Source organism: Vulpes lagopus, chromosome 2 (assembly GCF_018345385.1).
Source record: "Vulpes lagopus strain Blue_001 chromosome 2, ASM1834538v1, whole genome shotgun sequence".
In the NCBI taxonomy this organism is placed as follows: domain Eukaryota; kingdom Metazoa; phylum Chordata; class Mammalia; order Carnivora; family Canidae; genus Vulpes; species Vulpes lagopus.
This window is the reverse complement of record NC_054825.1, coordinates 81,487,127-81,508,988: the sequence shown is the minus strand read 5'-3', so window position 1 is coordinate 81,508,988 and position 21,862 is coordinate 81,487,127. Positions and strand designations below refer to the sequence as shown.

At 40.0% G+C, this 21,862-nt stretch overlaps 2 pseudogenes; both read left to right on the top strand.

The window, feature by feature from the left end:
* Positions 1-11,430: 11,430 nt before the first annotated feature.
* Positions 11,431-13,083, top strand: LOC121477599 (annotated as a pseudogene).
* An 847-nt stretch (positions 13,084-13,930) lies between these two features.
* On the top strand, positions 13,931-20,619 carry LOC121477589 (annotated as a pseudogene).
* The last annotated feature ends 1,243 nt before the right edge of the window (positions 20,620-21,862 follow it).

The window sequence follows — 21,862 nt, the reverse complement described above, 5'->3', positions numbered from 1 at the left end:
AAAGGAAAACTTCTTTATGCTGTGGCAGGAAGCAGACATATAAGAACAGAAAGCCCTTAACAAGATGAACCCAAAAAGATCCACACCAAGACATATAATGATTAAAATGGCAAAAAATTAATAATAGAGAATCTTTATAGCAGCAAGAAGGGGCCCCCTAGGTGGCTCAATAGGTTAAGTATCCAACTCTTGATTTCAGCTCTGGTCATGATCTCAGGGTTGTGAGTCAGGTTCCACCTTGGACATGGAGCCTTCTTAAGATTCTCTCTCTCCCTCTGCTCCCACTCTTAAAAAAAATAATAAATAAGCAAAAATAAAGCAGCAAGAAAAGAGAAAACCAATTACATACAAGGGAAATCCCATCGGGCTAACTGCCAATTTTTCAGCAGAAACTTGGCAAGCCAGAAGGGAGTGACATTATATATTCAATGTCCGGAAAGGAAAAAACATATAATCAAGAATACTCTACCCAATAGTTCATCATTCAGAACTGAAAGAGGATAAAGACTTTCATCATATAAAAAAAAAAAACAAAAACAAAAACAAACAAAAAACCTCAAAGAAGTTTATCACTACTAAGCCAGCCTTACAAAAATCATACTAAAGAGAATTCTTTAAGTGTAAAGAAAAGGCCATAGCTAGAAGTAATAAAATTATTAAAGGAAAAAATTTCGCATGTAAAAGCAAACATAATAATTATCATTTCTAAAGCCAGTATACAGGTTAAAATAAAAAGCAGTAAAATCAATTATATCTATAAAAATTAGTCAAAATATGCACAAAATAAAATTTGTAAAGTATATAAATATAACATATATACATGAAACATGGAGAGCAAACAATTTAGTACTTTAGAATGTGTTCAAACTTAAGCAAATGTCAACTTAATATAGAGTGATATACACAAAGTAAATATGAACACAGTGGTAACCACAAATCAAAAATCTAATAGACACAAAAAAATAAACAGAAATAAATCCAAGCAAAACAAAAAAGAAAGCCATTCAATCATAAGGGAGGAGAGCAAGAGATGGAAGGAACAGAAAACTAAAAAAAAAAAAAAAACCAACACAGAACTCAAGAAACAAAATAGCAATAAGTACATATCTATTAATAATCACTTTAAATGTAAATAGACTAAAGACTCCAATTAAAAGACACAGGGTGACAGAGTGGATAAAAAAAATAACATCCATCTATATACTGCCTACTAGAGAGTCACCTCAGACCTAAAGACACACATAGACTGAAAGTGAAGAAATAGAAGAAGCTATCCCATGCACATGAAAGTTAAAAAAAAAAAAAAGCCAGGGTAGCATACTTATATCAGACAAATAGACTGAAACAACTATAGTGGGAAATACACAAACACACAAAAGAAGGCATTATATAATGATACACAGATTAACAAAAGGAATATAATGATTGTAAATACCTATGCACCCAACATAGAAGAACCTAAATACTTAAAACAAATATTAAAAGACATAGGGGAAAAATTGACAGTAACACAATAGTAGTAGAGGACTTTAACATCACACTTCCATCAATGAATAGATTGTCAAGACAAAAAATCAATAAGGAAACAATCAATTGGAGGAGGGGCAAGACGGCAGAAGAGTAGGGACCCCAGGTCACCTGTCCCCACCAAATTACCTAGATAACATTCAGATCATCCTGAAAAACTACAAATTCAGCCTGAGACTTAAAGAGAGAACAGATGGAATGCTACAGTGAGAAGAGTTCGCGCTTCTATCAAGGTAGGAAGACGGGGAAAAAGAAATAAAGACACAAAAGGCCTCCAAGGGGGAGGGGCCCCGCGAGGAGCCGGGCTGAGGCCGGGGAGAGTGTCCCCAGGACAGGAGAGCCCCGTCCCGGAGGAGCAGGAGCTGCACCAACCTTCCCGGGCGGAAAGGGGCCCGCGGGGAGTTAGAGCAGGACCCAGGAGGGCGGGGATGCCCTCGGGCTCCCGGGGACACTAACAGGCACCTGCGCCCCGGGAGAGTGCGCCGAGGTCCCTAAGGGCTGCAGCGTGCACAGCAGGTCCCGGAGCAGCTCGGAGGGGCTCGGGGGCAGCTCCGCCAGGGGGCTGTGGCGGGGAGCAGCTTGGGGGGTTCCGGGGGGGCTCCACGTAGGGGGCTGCGGGGCGGGAGCGCGAATCCAAGAGTGCAGGCCCCAGAGCACAGGGCGCCGGGACAGAGCCCAGGATCCGGCCTCCCCCGGGACAGGCAGAGGCCGGGAGGACCCAGGACAGCGAGGACGCTCCTGCCCCGAGCTGAGCAGATCAGCGGCCCCGCCCCGGAGCCCCCAGGCCCTGCAGACGGAGAGCCCCGGAGCTTCTGCGGGAGCTGACTCCAGGGCTGCAGAGCTGGCCCCGCCACTGCGGTTGTTCCTCCTGGGGCCTTGCGGGGTGAACAACCCCCACTGAGCCCTGCACCAGGCAGGGGCAGAGCAGCTCCCCCAAGTGCTAACACCTGAGAATCAGCACAACAGGCCCCTCCCCGAAAAGACCAGCGAGACGAACCAGTTCCAGGAGAAGTCAAGGGACTTAAAGTATACAGAATCAGGGATCCCTGGGTGGCGCAGCGGTTTGGCGCCTGCCTTTGGCCCAGGGCGCGATCCTGGAGACCCGGGATCGAATCTCATTTCGGGCTCCCAGTGCATGGAGCCTGCTTCTCCCTCTGCCTATGTTTCTGCCTCTCTCTCTCTCTCTCTCTATGACTATCATAAATTAATAATAATAATAAATTTTTTTAAAAAAGTATACAGAATCACAAGATACTCCCCAGTGGTTTTTTCTTTTCTTTTCTTTTTTCTTTTTGATTTCTGTTTGCTTCACCACCCTTTTTTCCTTTATTTCTTTTTCTTTCTCTTTTTCTTCTCCTTTTTTCATCCTTTTTTCTTTGTTCTTTTTCTCTTTTCTTTCCTTCTTTCTCTCCTCTCTTTTTCTCCTTTTCCCAATACAACTTGTTTTTGGCCACTCTGCACTGAGCAAAATGACTAGAAGGAAAATCTCACCACAAAAGAAAGAATCAGAAACAGTCCTCTCTCCCACAGAGTTACAAAACCTGGATTACAATTCAATGTCAGAAAGCCAATTCAGAAGCACTATTATACAGCTACTGGTGGCTCTAGAAAAAAGCATAAAGGACTCAAGAGACTTCGTGACAGGAGAATTTAGATCCAATCAGGCAGAAATTAAAAACCAATTGAATGAGATTCAATCCAAACTAGAAGTCCTAACGACGAGGGTTAACGAGGTGGAAGAACGAGTGAGTGACATAGAAGACAAGTTGATGACAAAGAGGGAAATTGAGTAAAAAAGAGACAAACAAAAGACCATGAAGATAGATTAAGTGAAATGAAAGACAGACTGAGGAAGAAAAACCTGTGTTTAATTGGGATTCCTGAGGGTGCTGAAAGGGACAGAGGGCCAGATTATGTATTTGAACAAAACATAGCTGAAAACTTTCCTAATCTGAGAATGGAAACAGGCATTCTGATCCAGGAAATAGAGAGATCCCGCCCCTAAAATCAATAAAAACCCTTCAACACCTCGACATTTAATAGATAAGCTTGAAAGTTCCAAAGATAAAGAGAACATACAACCAAGAATACTTTATCCAGCAAAGCTCTCACTCAGAATGGAGGGAGAGATACAGAGCTTCCAAGACAGGCAGGAACTGAAAGAATATGTGACCTCCAAACCAGCTCTGCAAGAAATTTTAAGGGGGACTCTTAAAATTCCCCTTTAAGAAGAAGTTCAGTGGAACAATCCACAAAAACAAGGACTGAATAGATATCATGATGACGCTAAACTCATATCTGTCAATAGTAACTCTGAACGTGAACGGGCTTAATGACCCCATCAAAAGGCGCAGGGTTTCAGACTGGATAAAAAAGCAGGACCCATCTATTTGCTGTCTACAAGAGACTCATTTTAGACAGAAGGACACCTACAGCCTGAAAATAAAAGGTTGGAGACCCATTTACCATTCAAATGGTCCTCAAACGAAAGCAGGGGTAGCCATCCTCATATCAGATAAACTAAAATTTACCCAGAAGACTGTAGTGACAGATGAAGAGGGACACTATCTCATACTTAAAGGATCTATCCAACAAGAGGACTTAACAATCCTCAATATATGCCCCAAAAGTGGGAGCTCCCAAATATTTAAATCAATTAATAACCTGAAATGAAGAAATACTTAGATAATAATACACTTATACTTGGTGACTTCAATGTAGCTCTTTCTATACTCGATAGGTCTTCTAAGCACAACATCTCCAAAGAAACAAGAGCTTTAAATGATACACTGGACCAGATGGATTTCACAGATATCTACAGAACTTTACATCCAAACTCAACTGAATACACATTCTTCTCAAGTGCACATGGAACTTTCTCCAGAAAAGACCACATACTGGGTCACAAATCGGGTCTGAACTGATACCAAACGATTGGGATCGTCCCCTGCATATTCTCAGACCATAATGCATTGAAATTAGAACTAAATCACAACAAGAAGTTTGGAACGACCTCAAATACGTGGAGGTTAAGGACCATCCTGCTAAAAGATGAAAGGGTCAACCAGGAAATTAAGGAAGAATTTAAAATATTCACGGAAACTAATGAGAATTAAGATACAACCATTCAAAATCTTTGGGATGCAGCAAAAGCAGTCCTGAGGGGGAAATACATTGCAATACAAGCATCCATTCAAAAACTGGAAAGAACTCAAATTCAAAAGCTCACCTTACACTTAAATGAGCTAGAGAAAAAACAGCAGATATATCCTACACCCAGCAGAAGAAGAGAGATCATTAAAATTCGAGCAGATCAGCAGAACCAGGAGTTGGTTCTTTGAAAGAATTAATAAGATAGATAAACCATTAGCCAGCCTTATTAAAAAGAAGAGAGAGAAGACTCAAATTTATAAAATCATGAATGAGTAAGGGGAGATCACTACCAACACCAAGGAAATACAAACTATTTTAAAATCTATTATGAACAGCTGTACGCCAATAAATTAGGATCTAGAATAAATGGACGCATTCCTGGAAAGCCACAAACTACCAAACTGGAACAGGAAGAAATAGAAAACCTGAACAGGCCAATAACCAGGGAGGAAATTGAAGCAGTCATCAAAAACCTCCCAGACACACGAGCCCAGGGCCAGATGGCCTCACAGGGGAATTCTATCAAACGTTTAAAGAAGAAATCACACCTATTCTACTAAAGCAGTTTGGAAATAAAGAGATGGAGTACTTCCAGATTCGTTCTATGAGGCCAGCATCACCGTAATTCCAAAACCAGACAAAAACCCCACCAAAAAAGGAGAATTACAGACCAATATCCCTGATGAACATGGATGCAAAAATTCTCAACTGGATACTAGGCAATCGGATCCAATAGTACATTAAGAAGATTATTCACCATGACCAAGTAGGATTTATCCCCGGGACACAAGGCTGGTTCAACACTCCTAAAACAATCAATGTGATTCATCATATCAGCAAGAGAAAAACCAAGACCCATATGATCCTTTCATTAGATGCAGAGAAAGCATTTGACAAAATTCAGCATCCATTCCTGATCAAAACTCTTCATAGTGTAGGGATAGAGGGAACATTCCTCGACATCTTAAAAGCCATCTAGGAAAAGCCCACAGCTAATATCAATCTCAATGCAGAAGCACTGGGAGCCTTTCCCCTAAGATCAGGGACAAGACAGGGATGTCCACTCTCACCACTGCTATTCAACATAGTACTGGAAGTCCTCGCCTCAGCAATCAGACAACAAAAAGACATTAAAGGCATTCAAATTGGCAAAGAAGAAGTCAAACTCTCCCTCTATACCGATGACATGATACTCTACATAGAAAACCCAAAAGCCTCCACCCCAAGATTGCTAGAACTCATACAGCAATTTGGTAGCGTGGCAGGATACAAAATCAATGCCCAGAAATCAATGGCATTTATATACACTAACAATGAGACTGAAGAAAGAAAAATTAAGGAGTCAATCCCATTTACAATTGCACCCAAAAGCATAAGATACCTAGGAATAAACCTCACCAAAGAGGTAAAGAATCTATACCCTAAAAACTATAGAACACATCTGAAAGAAATTGAGGAAGACAAAAAGAGATGGAAAAATATTCCATGCTCATGGATTGGCAGAATTAATATTGTGAAAATGTCAATGTTACCCAGGGCAATTTACACGTTTAATGCAATCCCTATCAAAATACCATGGACTTTCTTCAGAGAGTTAGAACAAATTATTTTAAGATTTGTGTGGAATCAGAAGAGACCCCGAATAGCCAGGGGAATTTTTAAAAAGAAAACCATATCTGGGGGCATCACAATGCCAGATTTCAGGTTGTACTACAAAGCTGTGGTCATCAAGACCACAGCTTGATGGTCTTTTGTGGTACTGGCACAAAAATGGGCACATAGATAAATGGAACAGAATAGAGAAGCCAGAAGTAGACCCCGAACTTTATGGTCAACTAATATTCGATAAAGGAGGAAAGACTATCCACTGGAAGAAAGACAGTCTCTTCAATAAATGGTGCTGGGAAAATTGGACATCCTCATGCAGAAGAATGAAACCAGACCACTTTCTTGCACCAGACACAAAGATAAACTCAAAATGGATGAAAGATCTAAATGTGAGACAAGATTCCATCAAAATCCTAGGGGAGAACACAGGCAACACCCTTTTTGAACTCGGCCACAGTGACTCTTGCAAGATACATCCACGAAGGCAAAAGAAACAAAACCAAAAATGAACTATTGGGACTTCATCAAGATAAGAAGCTTTTGCACAGCAAAGGATCCAGTCAACAAAACTAAAAGACAACCTACAGAATGGGAGAAGAGATTTGCAAATGACGTATCAGATAAAGGGCTAGTATCTAAGATCTATAAAGAACTTATTAAACTCAGCATCAAAGAAACAAACAATCTAATCATGAAATGGGCAAAAGACATGAAGAGAAATCTCACAGAGGAAGACATAGACATGGCCAACACGTACATGAGAAAACGCTCTGCATCATTTGCCATCAGGGAAATACAAATCCAAACCACAATGAGATACCACCTCACACCAGTGAGAATGGGGAATGGGGAACTTTAACAAGACAGGAAACCACAAAGGTTGGAGAGGATGTGGAGAAAGGGAACCCTCTTACACTGTTGGTGGGAATGTGAACTGGTGCAGCCACTCTGGAAAACTGTGTGGAAGTTCCTCAAAGAGTTAAAAATAGACCTGCCCTACGACCCAGCAATTGCACTGTTGGGGATTTACCCCAAAGATTCAGATGCAATGAAACGCCGGGACACCTGCACCCGATGTTTATAGCAGCAATGTCCACAATAGCCAAACTGTGGAAGGAGCCTTGGTGTCCATCGAAAGATGAATGGATAAGGAAGATGTGGTTTATGTACACAATGGAATATTCCTCAGTCATTAGAAACGACAAATACCCACTATTTGCTCCAACGTGGATGGAACTGGAGGGTATTATGCTGAGTGAAGTAAGCCAATCAGAGAAAGACAAACATTGTATATTCTCATTCATTTGGGGAATATAAATAATAGTGAAAGGGAATATAAGGGAAGGGAGAAGAAATATGTGGGAAATATCAGAAAAGGAGACAGAATATAAAGACTCCTAACTCTGGGAAAAGAACTAGGGATGGTGGAAGGGGAAGAGGGTGGGGGGTGGGGGTGAATGGGTGATGGGCACTGAGGGGTGCACTTGATGGGATGAGCACTGGGTGTTATTCTGTATGTTGGTAAATTGAACACCAATAAAAAATAAATTTATTATTAAAGAAAGAAGAAGTCAAGCTCTCCCTCTTTGCCAATGACATGATACTCTACATTGAAAACCCAATAGACTCCACCCCAAGATTGCTAGAACTCATACAGCAATTCAGCAGTGTGGAAGGATACTAAATCAATGCCCAGAAATCAGTGGCATTTCTATACACTAACAATGAGACTGAAGAAAGAGAAATTAAGGAGTCAATCCCATTTACAATTGCAACCAAAAGCATAAGATTCCCTATCAAAATACCATGGAGTTTCTTCAGAGAGAGAGTTGGAACAAATTATCCTAATATTTATGTGGAATCAGAAAAGACCCCAAATAGCCATGGGAATATTGAAAAAGAAAACCAGATCCAGGGGCATCACAATGCCAGATTTCAAGTTCCCCTACAAAGCTGTGATCATCAAGCCAATGTGGTACTAGCACAAAAACAGACACATAGATCAATGGAACATAACAGAGAACCCAGTAATGGACCCTCAACTCTATGGTCAACTAATATTCGACAAACCAAGAAAGACTATCCACTGGAAAAAGGACAGTCTCTTCAATAAATGGTTTTGGGAAAATTGAACAGCCACATGCAGAAGAATGAAACTAGACTATTCTCTTACACCAGACACAAAGATAAACTCAAAATGATGAAAGATCTAAATGTGAGACAAGAATCCATCAAAATCCTAGAGCAGAACAGAGGCAACACCCTTTTTGAACTTGGCCATAGCAACTTCTTGCAAGATACATCCTTGAAGGCAAGGGAAACAAAAGCAAAAATGAACTACTGGGACTTAATCAAGATAAAAAGCCCCTGTACCGCAAAAGAGACAGTCAACAAAACTAAAAAGACAACCTACAGAATGGGAGAAGATATTTGCAAATGACACATCAGATGAAGGGCTAGTATCCAAGATCTATAAAGAACTTACTAAATCAACAGCCAAGAAACAAACAATCCAATTATGAAATGGCAAAAGACATGAACAGAAATTTCAGCAAAGAAAACATACACATGGCCAACAAGCACATGAGAAAATGCTCTGCATCACTTGCCATCAGGGAAATACAAATCAAAACCACAATGAGATCCCACCTCACACCAGTGAGAATGGGGAAAATTAACAAGACAGGAAACAACAAATGTTGGAGAGAATGTGGTGAAAGGGGAACCCTCTTGCACTGTTGGTGGGAATGTGAACTGGTACAGCCACTCTGGAAAACTGTGTGGAAGTTCCTCAAAGAGTTAAAAATAGACCTGCCCTACGATCCAGCAATTGCACTGCTGGGGATTTACCCCAAAGATTCAGATGCAATGAAACACCAGAACACCTGCACCCCAATGTTTATAGCAGCAATATCCACAATAGCCAAGCTGTGGAAGGAGCCTCAGTGTCTATCGAAAGATGAATGGATAAAGAAGATGTGGTATTTGTATACAATGGAATATTCCTCAGCCATCAGAAACAAATACCCACCATTTGCTTCAACGTGGATGGAACTGGAGGGTATTATGCTGAGTGAAATAAGTCAATCGGAGAAAGACAAACATTATATGGTTTCATTCATTTGGGGAATATAAAAGATATTGTAAGAAAATAAAGGGGAAAGGAGAGAAAATGAGTGGGAAATAACAGTGAGGGTGACAGCACATGAGAGGCACCTAACTCTGGGAAACGGACAAGGGGTAGTAGAAGGGGAAGTGGGTGGGGGGTTGGGGTGACTGGGTGGCTCTGAGGGAGGCACTTGACGAGATGAGCACTGAGTGATGTGCTATATGTTGGCAAATTGAACTCCAATAAAAAAAATCAAGAAGAAATAGAAAAGTTGAACTTACCCATTATTAGCTACAAAATTGAATCAGTAATAAAAAATACTTCCAGCAAATCAAAGTCCAGGACCAGTTAAATTCTACCAAGAATTTAAAGAGAATTGATACCTATTCTTCTCAACACTTTCAAATTAGAAAAAGAAGAAAAACTTCCAAATTCATTGTTTCAGGCCAGCATTAACCTGATGCCAAAATCAGATAAAAACACTACGAAAATAAAAGATACTACAGCACAATATCTCTGATGAACAGAGATGCAAAAATCCTCAACAAATTATCAAACAAAATCAACAATATGTTAAAGGAGTCATTCTATATGATCAAGTGGAATTTAATATTTAATATTCATGAATCATTAATGTGATATATCACATCAGCAAAATAAAGAATAGAAACCATATGATTAGCTCAGTAGATGTATAAAGAGTATCTCAATGTAAATATAAATAGAACTCTCAAGAATGTGGATTTAAAGGCAATATGTCTCAACATACTAAATGCTATATATTAAAAATCAATAGCTAACATCATGCTCAATGGTGGAAAACTGAAAGATTTTCCCCTAAAATCAAGAATAAGACAAGGATGTCCTCTCTTACCATTTGTATTTAAATATTACTGCAAGTTCTAGGTGCAGCAATCAGACAAGAAAAAGAAACCAAAGGCATCAAAATTGGTAAGGAACAAGTAAAACTATCACCATTTGCAGATGACATACTACACAAAGAAAACCTTAAATACTTCACCAAAAAAACTGCTAGAATTAATGAATTCAGTAAAGCTGCAGGACACAAAATTAATATCCAGAAATCAGTAGTGCTTCTATACGTTAATAACAAAGTAGCATAAACAGAAATTAAGAAAATAATCCGATTTAAGTTGTACCAAGGAGAATAAAATCCTAGGAATAAATTGATCAAAATTATGAGACATTGATGAAAAATATTGAAGATGACACAAATGGAAAGATATTCCGTACTCATGGACTAGACGAATCAATATTGTTAAAATGTCCATACTACCCAAAGCAATCTACAGATTCAATGGAATCCCTAACAAAATACCAGCAACATTTTCCACAGAACAATACAAATAATATATAAATTTTTACCAAACCACAAAAGACTTCAAATGGCCAAAGCAATCGTAAGAAAGAGCAAACTGGTGGCATCACAATCCCAGATTTCAAGATAAAACACAAATCTGTAGTAATCAAAATTGTATGGTAAAGTGTCCCCAACACTGGCTGCAGGTTCCTGGAAACAACGGGAGGCCCTTTAGTCCAGAAGGGCAAAGCTCTGGCCCTGGCGGGGCAGGACAGACCTGGCGAAAGAGCACTGGCTAGTACCCTCCACTCTCTCCCTCCCTGAGCGGGTTCCACGCAGACCAGGAGCCACCCTGTGGCAGGGAGCTGCCTTCAGTGACACTGGCCATCTAGATGCTCACAAGGTGCCCAACTCCCAAAACAGGATAGGTGGCCTCAAAAACAAGTACACCGGGGATCCCTGGGTGGCGCAGCGGTTTGGCACCTGCCTTTGGCCCAGGGCGTGATCCTGGGGACCCGGGATCGAGTCCCACGTCAGGCTCCCGGCGTGGAGCTGCTTCTCCCTCTGCCTGTGTCTCTGCCTCTCTGTGTGTGTGTGTGTGACTATCATAAATAAAGAAAAATTTAAAAAATATATGTATATTAAAAAAAAAAAGTACACCAACAGCCTCAGGGATAAGCAGGAAAACAGAGCGGGACCCCGGCAATGGCCAATGAGTGGCCTGAGGTTGGCAGTGGGCTATAGAGTGGCTGTGGAAGGTACATCAGGCATCAGAGCTACAGTGGGCATCAGTCCATGGGACTGGCACCGCAATCCCCCAGTTGCCAAGCAGAAGCATGAGGAAGTTACAGCTACCAAAATGACCAAGAATGAAACCCCTTGTGCCGCGCTGCTGATACAGAGCTTCACAAGGCCAGTGGACCTAGTGAAGGACTACCAAAAGGTGCTGTACAATAATAAGTACTGCCCTCAGAGAATCCAGATGCACCTGTGGTGTTTCTGTGAGTGAGAGAGCAGCATCCTGATCCAGTTTAACTACACTGGCCAGGCCTGCAGCTGGAAGGAGAAGCAAACGTGGGAACAAAGAAGGAATAGGATCTGGTCTTCTGCCTCTGCCCCTGGAGACAGGACCACTTAAAGGAGTACACAGATTGGCACAAGATGAAACAGATAAAGGATGAAAAAAGGAAAAAGTCTGAGAAGAACACAGAAGCAAGGGAGAGGCAAAACAGTGCAGGCCACTAAACAAGCCACAGAGAGGCCTCAACCATCATCTCCCTGGCTGTACTCCATGGACCAGCAGAACTCCCAGGAGAGAACAGTGCCATAGCTTACAGTTCTTTCCCCCTCTGCTACTCTGGCCAGTCCTTGCCCACTGGCTCCTCCATCGTCTTATCTGCCCATGTCAGCAGCTCCAGCTCCTCAAGATACTTTGGGAGATTCTTATAGAATGCCATCCATCTGGATCCCCACAAAAAGGCCACAGCCCAGGGCCACCTGTTCCAAAACAGCCACTTTGATTACAGTTCAGCTGGGTTACCAATGCACAGGGGGGCCATTTAGATGAGCCCATGCGGTTCCTGGGGCAGCTGGACCTGTCCAAGCTGCTTACTCACATCCCCAGGCATAAGTTGAACACTTGCTATGTGTAGATGGCAGATAATGCCCAAATGGGCCAGGGCGAGGACCTGTGGAAGGTCACTCTTTTGGCCCTCAGTGCTAGCCACAGAAATGTAAACTGTGCACTCCTGAGCACCTACCACTGAGCACTCCTGATGTTTGAATAGTTCCTTCTGGTGGACACAACTCTGTTCTTAAACCCCTGAAGACATATTAGATGGAATATGATGATCCATGTCATCTTCAAGGGAGACTCATGTACCTGTTTACAGTGCACATGACCTTCCTGGCTGAGATTCAGGTGATTACATCTGCATCATGGCCATCACTGGGCAACATGTACACCTACACATCCTGGCTGCCTCTCCTTGTTATCAAGTGCACCTGCACTGTAAATACTGCAGGAAGCCTATCACTGACATGTGGATTAGGATGCAGTACTCCTCAGAGTGTATAAAAAAGTCCAGCAGTGGGATCCCTGGGTGGCGCAGCGGTTTGGCGCCTGCCTTTGGCCCAGGGCGCGATCCTGGAGACCGAGGATCGAATCCCATGTCGGGCTCCCAGTGCATGGAGCCTGCTTCTCCCTCTGCCTGTGTCTCTGTCTCTCTCTCTCTCTCACTGTGTGCCTATCATAAATAAATAAAAATTAAAAAAAAAAAAAGTCCAGCAGTGTCCACACTGTAGGAACCTGGACTATTATTTCCTGAAGCCGTTTTCCTCCTTCAAAGTTCTCCAAACTGACTGATGAAAGCTTTGTTTTAGTGATAGCTATTTTATTGACATTACTTCTTTGTTACATGTCTTTTATAGGGAAGCATTTTGTGGGATTGCTTTCTTTTCTTATTTACAGGAGAGAGACTTTGTGTATGTGTGCCAGTAAAATGGGGTTGGCATCTTGCCCTCCCCTGAGTGTTAGTCTGTGGTGATGCCCAGAGCCCAAAAAAGGATAATCCTGTGAATCTGAGGTAGCAGTTCACTATCACTAGGAGACTCTCATGTACCTTTTAAGGTGGTGGGGAGGATAGGTTGAATTTAGGAAAGGGATTAAATGATTACAAAACCAAAAACATGGTAGGAGTCAGGAGGAAACTGTTATAAAATGTAAACTGTCCAAAGAATCAGTCTGAGATCTTCTTTGGGCCTTGGAAGAAGATGTAACATGTGAATTTAAGTCTGCACCTGGAAAGTTGGCAGCATATCAGTCTATCTTGGTTTAATGTTCTGCAATGTACATTGATCTGAAAATTATTTGAGGGTGGACATGAGTGCTATTTTTATCACTGTCATTATTTAGCAGGAAGTTTTACTACTGAAAGTTATATCCAAATTATGATATATGAAAATTTTAAAAAGTATTGTATTGGCAGAAAAGTAGACATAGAGATCAATAGAACAGAATAGAAAACTGAGAAATGAGCCAACAATTATATGGCAAATTAATCTTCAACAAAAGAGGAAAGAATATCCAATAGAAAAAGATAGTTTCATCAACAAATGGTGTTGGAAAAACTGGAGAGCAACATACAGAAGAATGAAACCATTTTCTTACTATGTACATAAAAATAAATTCAAAATAGATTAAAGACCTCAAAATGAGAACTGAAATCATAAAAATCCTAGAAGAGAACACAGGCAATAACTTTTTTGACATAGGCCATAGCAACATCTTACCAGGTATGTCTCCTGATGCAAGGGAAACAGAAGCAAAAATAAACTATTGGATTACAACAAAATAAAAAGTTCTGCACAGCGAAGGCAACAATGAACAAAACCAAGAGGCAACCTAAGGAATGGGAGAAGATATAAAGGATTAGTGTTTAAAATATATAAAGAACTTCTAAAACTCAACACCCAGAAAACAATACTCCAATTTAAAAAATGGGCAGAAGACACGAACACATATTTCTTCCAGAAGGCATACAAAAGACCAACAGACACATGAAAAGATGTTTATCATCGCTGCCATCATGGAAATACAAATCAAACTACAGTGAAATATCACCTCACACCCATCAAAATGGCTAAAATCAACAACACAAGAAACAAGTGTCAGCAAGGATGTAAAGAAAAAGGACAAACATTATATGGTCTCATTCATTTGGGGAATATAAAAAATAGTGAAAGGGAATAAAGGGGAAAGGAGAGAAAATGAGTGAGAAATATCAGGGAGGGAGACAGAACATGAGAGACTCCTAACTCTGGGAAACGAACAAGGGGTTGTGGAAAGGGAGGTGGGCGGGGGTGGGGGGGAATGGGTGACGGGCACTGAGGGGGGCACTTGATGGGATGAGCACTGGATGTTATGCTATATGTTGGCAAACTGAACACCAAAAAAAAATTTTTAAAAAGAAAAAGAAACACAGATGCACTCTTGGTGGGAATGCAAACTGGTGCAGCCACTCTGGAAAATGATATAGAAAAAAAAGAAGAAAAAAAAAAGAAAATGATATAGAGGTTCCTCGAAAAGTCAAAAATAGAACTACCCTATGATCCAGCAATCACACTACCAGGTACTTAACAAAGGAATACAAAAACATGGACTCAAGGGATACACGCACCCCTATGTTTGTAGCAGTATTATTCACAGCAGCCAAGATACAGAAGCAGCTCAAGTGTCCATGGATTGATGAATGAAGAAAGAAGTGGTGCATATGCACAATGGAGTATTAGCCATAAAAGAGATAAAGAAAGGCAAACCAAGAAATTGACTCTTAACTATAGAGAATAATCTGACGCTTATCAGAGGTGAGGTGGGTAACGGGATGAGTTATATAGGTGATGGGATTAAAGAGTGCACTTTTTGGGATGATCATTGGGCAATATATGAAATCACTGAATCATTGTAGTGTACACTGAAACTAATAAAACACTATATATTAAATGGACTTAAATTAAAAACTTAAAACTAAACAATACACATTATACAACCACACACAAAAGAGAAAGCATTAATTTGTTCAAAAAAGAAAAATGACAGTTATACACTAGAATCTGATGTCTTCTGTTACTTACAACTGGTAAAAGGGAATGTAGGAGAGATAGGAGGGAGAATGGGACATTCTCTAAGAATGCATAATTTTGAATTTAGTCATATTAATCTTTCACATGTACAAAACTTGGCATTAACACAAAGGTAACAAAGTAAACAAATATTAACATTAACAAAGGTAAGTTGTTAAAAGACTCTAAACCTGAATGCAAAGAGAAATGAATGACCCCAAATTACCTTCAGTAAATTACCTTCAGCACAGTCAAACTAAAGAGGAAATATAATAACTAATCCAACTAACTTCTTTTGAGTACTGTTCTTTTTCCTTTCCAATTAGCTTCTGAAGATAATATTTTAACTATGTACTATTAATTTAAAAACTAAAATGATCACAAGAAAATTGTCTTAACAATTACTTTTCTTTTTTATAGTGGTATGGATATAATAATTCTGAAACAATTTTGTGTGAAATGTAGGATTAAGCAAATGAAAAAAATATATTTATAGTGTTAGGACCTGGAATCTCTTTTGGATAGTGAAAGGAGAGAGATAAATATGGAATAGTAGAAGGGAAAAAGAAGCCCTCTGGGCTGGACAGTATTGGATGATCAATGTCCCTCTATCTCTCTCTCTCTCATCTACCAACATACTTACATACATTCACATACATATACATATGTACACATGTAAATATATGTACACATATGGAGCATTAATAGCTGCTAACAAGAGAAAGGAAAGTCATAACTATGCCTCCAGGCCACCCATAATGTTATCAAAAATGGGATCAAACTTGTGTTTGGTTAACACCTGGATCCAGCTGCCATTTGGACAGTACAAAGGTCAGGGACAATGCTAAACTGCAACGAATGCCTACAATCAGAAAATTTCAGAGTATGGGAAATCAAGTGTAAAAAGCTCATGTTCTTCAACAAATAAACTTAAGGAAAAGAAAAAGATTGGAGGGAAATCTATACTAGAAAAGATTTGAAAGGTATATTAAAAGAAAAAAAGGCCAAGACAAAGTATAGTGGGATGCATATTGGGAGATGAAGCTGGGGACAAAATGCAAGGATGTTTTTACCAAAACAGAATCATGGTTCCCTTTGAGGGGAAATGTAATTGTAATTTGGATGAATCACAGAGATTTCTGTGATGGGATAGCGGACATAGTTGACATCTTGACCTGGGTTATGATTACTTTATAAAAGTTGATTAGCTATAAATTTGTTGTTTACTACTTTCTGTGTGTTTCATCTTGTGATTAAAGAATCCCATTTACAATTGCACCCAAAAGCATAAGATACCTAGGAATAAACCTCACCAAAGAAGTAAAGGATCTATACCCTAAAAACTATAGAACACGTCTGAAAGAAACTGAGGAAGACACAAAGAGATGGAAAAATATTCCATGCTCATGGATTGGCAGAATTAATATTGTGAAAATGTCAATGTTACCCAGGGCAATTTACACATTTAATGCAATCCCTATCAAAATACCATGGACTTTCTTCAGAGAGTTAGAACAAATTATTTTAAGATTTGTGTGGAATCAGAAAAGACCCCGAATAGCCAGGGGAAATTTTAAAAAGAAAACCATAGCTGGGGGCATCACAATGCCAGATATCAGGTTGTACTACAAAGTTGTGGTCATCAAGACACTGTGGTACTGGCACAAAAACAGACACATAGATCAATGGAACAGAATAGAGAACCCAGAAGTGGACCCTGAACTTTATGGTCAACTAATATTCGATAAAGGAGGAAAGACTATCCATTGGAAGAAAGACAGTCTCTTCAATAGATGGTGCTGGGAAAATTGGACATCCACATGCAGAAGAATGAAACTAGACCACTCTCTTGCACCAGACACAAAGATAAACTCAAAATGGATGAAAGATCTAAATGTGAGACAAGATTCCATCAAAATCCTAGAGGAGAACACAGGCAACACCCTTTTTGAACTCGGCCACAGTAACTTCTTGCAAGATACATCCACAAAGGCAAAAGAAACAAAAGCAAAAATGAACTATTGGGACTTCATCAAGATAAGAAGCTTTTGCACAGCAAATGATACAGTCAACAAAACTAAAAGACAACCTACAGATGGGAGAAGAGATTTGCAAATGACCTATCAGATAAAGGGCTAGTTTCCAAGATCTATAAAGAACTTATTAAACTCAGCATCAAAGAAACAAACAATCTAATCATGAAATGGGCAAAAGACATGAAGAGAAATCTCACAGAGGAAGACATGGACATGGCCAACATGCACATGAGAAAATGCTCTGCATCACTTGCCATCAGGGAAATACAAATCAAAACCACAATGAGATACCACCTCACACTAGTGAGAATGGGGAAAATTAACAAGGCAGGAAACCACAAATGTTGGAGAGGATGCGGAGAAAGGGGAACCCTCTTACACTGTTGGTGGGAATGTGAACTGGTGCAGCCACTCTGGAAAACTGTGTGGAGGTTGCTCAAAGAGTTAAAAATAGACCTGCCCTACGACCCAGCAATTGCACTGCTGGGGATTTACCCCAAAGATACAGATGCAATGAAACACCGGGACACCTGCACCCCGATGTCCACAATAGCCAAACTGTGGAAGGAGCCTCGGTGTCCATCGAAAGATGATGGATAAAGAAGAGGTGGTTTATGTATACAATGGAATATTCCTCAGCCATTAGAAACGACAAATACCCACCATTTGCTTCAACGTGGATGGAACTGGAGGGTATTATACTGAGTGAAGTAAGTCAATCGGAGAAGGACAAACAGTGTATGTTCTCATTCATTTGGGGAATATAAAAAATAGTGACAGGGAATAAAGGGGAAAGGAGAGAAAATGAGTGGGAAGTACCAGAAAGGGAGACAAAACACGAAGACTCCTAACTCTGGGAAATGAACTAGGGGTGGTGGAAGGGGAGGAGGGCAGGGGGTGGGGGTGAATGGGTGACGGGCACTAAGGGGGACACTTGACGGGATGAGCACTGGGTGTTATTCTGTATGTTGGTAAATTGAACACCAATAAAAATTAATTTATTAAAAAAATCTATTTCTCCTCTCACTCTCTGTGTCTCTCAGTCTCTCATGAATAAATACAATCTTTAAAAAAAAAAAAGAATCACAAAATCAAAGTTCAAGCATGGTGAATGAGCAGTAGCATAAAATCTCCGACTCTTGTCTGGAGACTTACATTTAACTACTGTTCATAGAAGCTACTCACATCAATGTATATGGATTTTTAATACTGAAATGCAATAAGCAGGAGAATTGTGCTCCTCTGCCTGGGGGCATAAAGCAAATGTACCTTCAGGGAGTCAGGACAACTCAGAAAGTTTCTGCCTGCTGCAAGAGTCTCCCCTGTGCAAAGAGTTACACAAAATACTGCCATCATAAAAGCAGCTAATTAACAGCACTAATTGTTCTTGGGTAGTGACCAATTTCAACTCAGAGACTTGGCACTGCCAGCCAAGAATCAGTCTGTTATGGGAATTGTCTCCTAGAAACGTGATGGTTTTCTAAAGAAAGTAAGGACAAAAGTGGTTAATGAGTCACCTGGGGGGTCATATCCCTTTCTGTAAACTACCATCTCCTTCCCCTGTAAGATTTCTTTTTCAATCTATTGTCTATCTACCTATAGATCTGCCTATCTATCAATCTATGTATCTATCTATCTATCATCTATCTATCTGCTTATTTATATTTTACATGAAGGCAAAAGAAAGCTCTTGAATAATGAGGAAAGAAATTGATGAAAATAACAGGAAGGGGAAAATTGCGTCAATAATTGTAGCACGGCAATCTTCCTCAGCCTTTGAATAACTTCTAACAGTATTTGTTACTTTTAACAGTATTGTTTAACAGTATTTTTTGAAGATTGTTTTTGCCTTTTTTTTTTTTTTTTTTTTTTTTTACTTTTAAGAGTAACAAAAGGAGATTCTGGCAGATGAGTCCCACTCTATGTATTCTAACATTGGGTCTAATTTGTAGTCAACCAAATAAAGCAAACTGTTACAACGACTCCAACATTATATTTCTTGTGTCCCAGTCTACTACTCCTAGGATCTATTCCCATACATATGTTCTAGGTGTCTGATGATAATCATATGGAAAGTATTGCAGTTCTCTTGGTGTGCATTGCATCTGGTCATGAATTCCATTTTGCCTCTGAATCACTGGAGCTCTATGGGACTTGAGCCTGCTTATAGGACTAGGAGTAATGTGAAGAGGTGGGGGCAGGCACTGAGGATTACCTGCAGACCCCTGTAGGGCAACCACCTCAAGAGAGGTCATTATAGTTTTCAGATAACCACACACACAAATCTCTTCAGATAGAGGAAGAAAAGATGCTCTCACCTGACTCATTGAGAGAGCCTCTTGTTTCTGAGTCTGTGTTACTGGGACTCTCTAGTTCTTGGGAAACTAAGCTTTTCTCATGTTGATATTCTCCTTCATCTCTTTAAGAGATCATCCGAGGAAATCTCTTCATTTTCTTTTTGGTAATTTTAGACTTCCGTTTACATTTTCCAATGTACTTCCTCCTAGCTAATCTGCACCTCATTGATATGGATCTTTTCTTTATCACAATGTCTAAGATGATTACAGACCTTTTAAATGAATGCAAGATAATTCCTTTCCAAAGCTGCATGACACAGATATGCTTCATCCACGTCATGGGAGGAGTAGAGATGCTGCTGCTCATAACCATGGCATTTGACAGGTACATTGCAATCTGTAGGCCTCTTCACTACCTGAACATCAGGAATTCTACAGTACGTGTTTCATTTGTAACTACTAGCTGGGTCATTGGGCTGACCTGCGTGTGTCTCACTTTGTTTTCATTATGAACTTGTGCTTTTGAGGTCCTAATAAAGCAAAAAGCTTCTAACTCTCCTAGAATAATAAAACTTGCATGCATGCCTGGAGCCAAGTTTGAGTTTATTATTGCTGCCAGCAGTAATGTCACGAGCATGAGTACCTTCTTTCTGCTAATCTTTCCTATACCTTCATTTTAGTCACTGTCTGGAAATGTTCTTCAAAAGACTTATCCAGGTACTTGTCACTGAGTCAGCTCACATCACTGTGGTGGTTCTATTTTTCAGTCCATATATATTTCTCTATGTCTGGTGTTTTCCCACATCATCAAGTGATAAATGCCTGTTCACTGCTGACTTTGCTATCAACCATGTCTTGAATCCTGCCATCTATACATTATAGAACAAAGATGTAAAGGTAGCAACAAGAAGATTGAACAAGCAGGGACATGATTTCACATTTTGCTGACTGAATCTGACTTTGGAGCTCTAAACCTATACATCCATTAGCCATTTGGATACTTCCAGTGAAGGCAGATGCTCACTGAACATGGCCAGACATACCTATCTCATTGAATAGACTCCTAGTATTAGAACATTTATTTATAACCTCTACTATTGTGGGAAATGATATGGGTTATTTTAGGAGACAGCATCACTATCTACTAAATAATATTTATGATTGAAATTGTGATAATTTTGACAATAGAAGGATATAATGATATCTCTTCTGTTTTCTATAAGTTTGCAAATGAACTACAGACATGCTTTGCGTAATGTCAGGAATGATTATATCAAATATACATGGGACTAGCAATTCCATCTATTTACTCAGGTTGTGTTCCCTCAGAAGAAGATCCAAAGACAAAATGTGATTGCCAGTAGTTTATTTAGAAGTTTATTTTCAAAAATATGATTAAGTGAATAGAAAATGAGACAGAGAAGTGAAGGCTACTTATGTGGATAAATGTGATTAGGGTGCAAGCTTACAATGGACCTATGGGAGACTCCATAAATTCTATGGCTTAGAATTGTCCCAGTTGAAGGGAAAGGGGCTGGAATACTTACATTTTTTATTTTTATTTTTATTTTTTTAATAATAAATTTATTTTTTATTGGTGTTCAATTTACCAACGTACAGAACAACACCCAGTGCTCATCCCATCAAGTGTCCCCCTCAGTGCCCATCACCCATTCACCCCCACCCCCCACCCTCCTCCCCTTCCACCAGCCCTAGTTTGTTTCCAAGAGTTAGGAGTTTTTATGTTCTGTCTCCCTTTCTGACATTTCCCACACATTTCTTCTCCCTTCCCTTCTATTCCCTTTCACTATCATTTATATTCCCCAAATGAATGAGACCGTATAATGTTTGTCCTTCTCTAAATGACTTACTTCACTCAGCATAAAACTCTCCAGTTCCATCCACCCAAAAGCAAACCATCGTTTTTACTGGCTAATATTCCATTTTATATATAGACCACATCTTCCTTAACTATTCAACTTTCGATGGACACCGAGGCTCCTTCCACAGTTTGGCTATTGTGGACATTGCTCCTATAAACATTGGGGTGCAGGTGTCCCAGCGTTTCACTGCATCTGAATCTTTGGGGTAAATCCCCAGCAGTGCAATTGCTGGGTCGTAGGGCAGGTCTATTTTTAACTCTTTGAGCAACCTCCACACAGTTTTCCAGAGTGGCTGCACCAGTTCACAT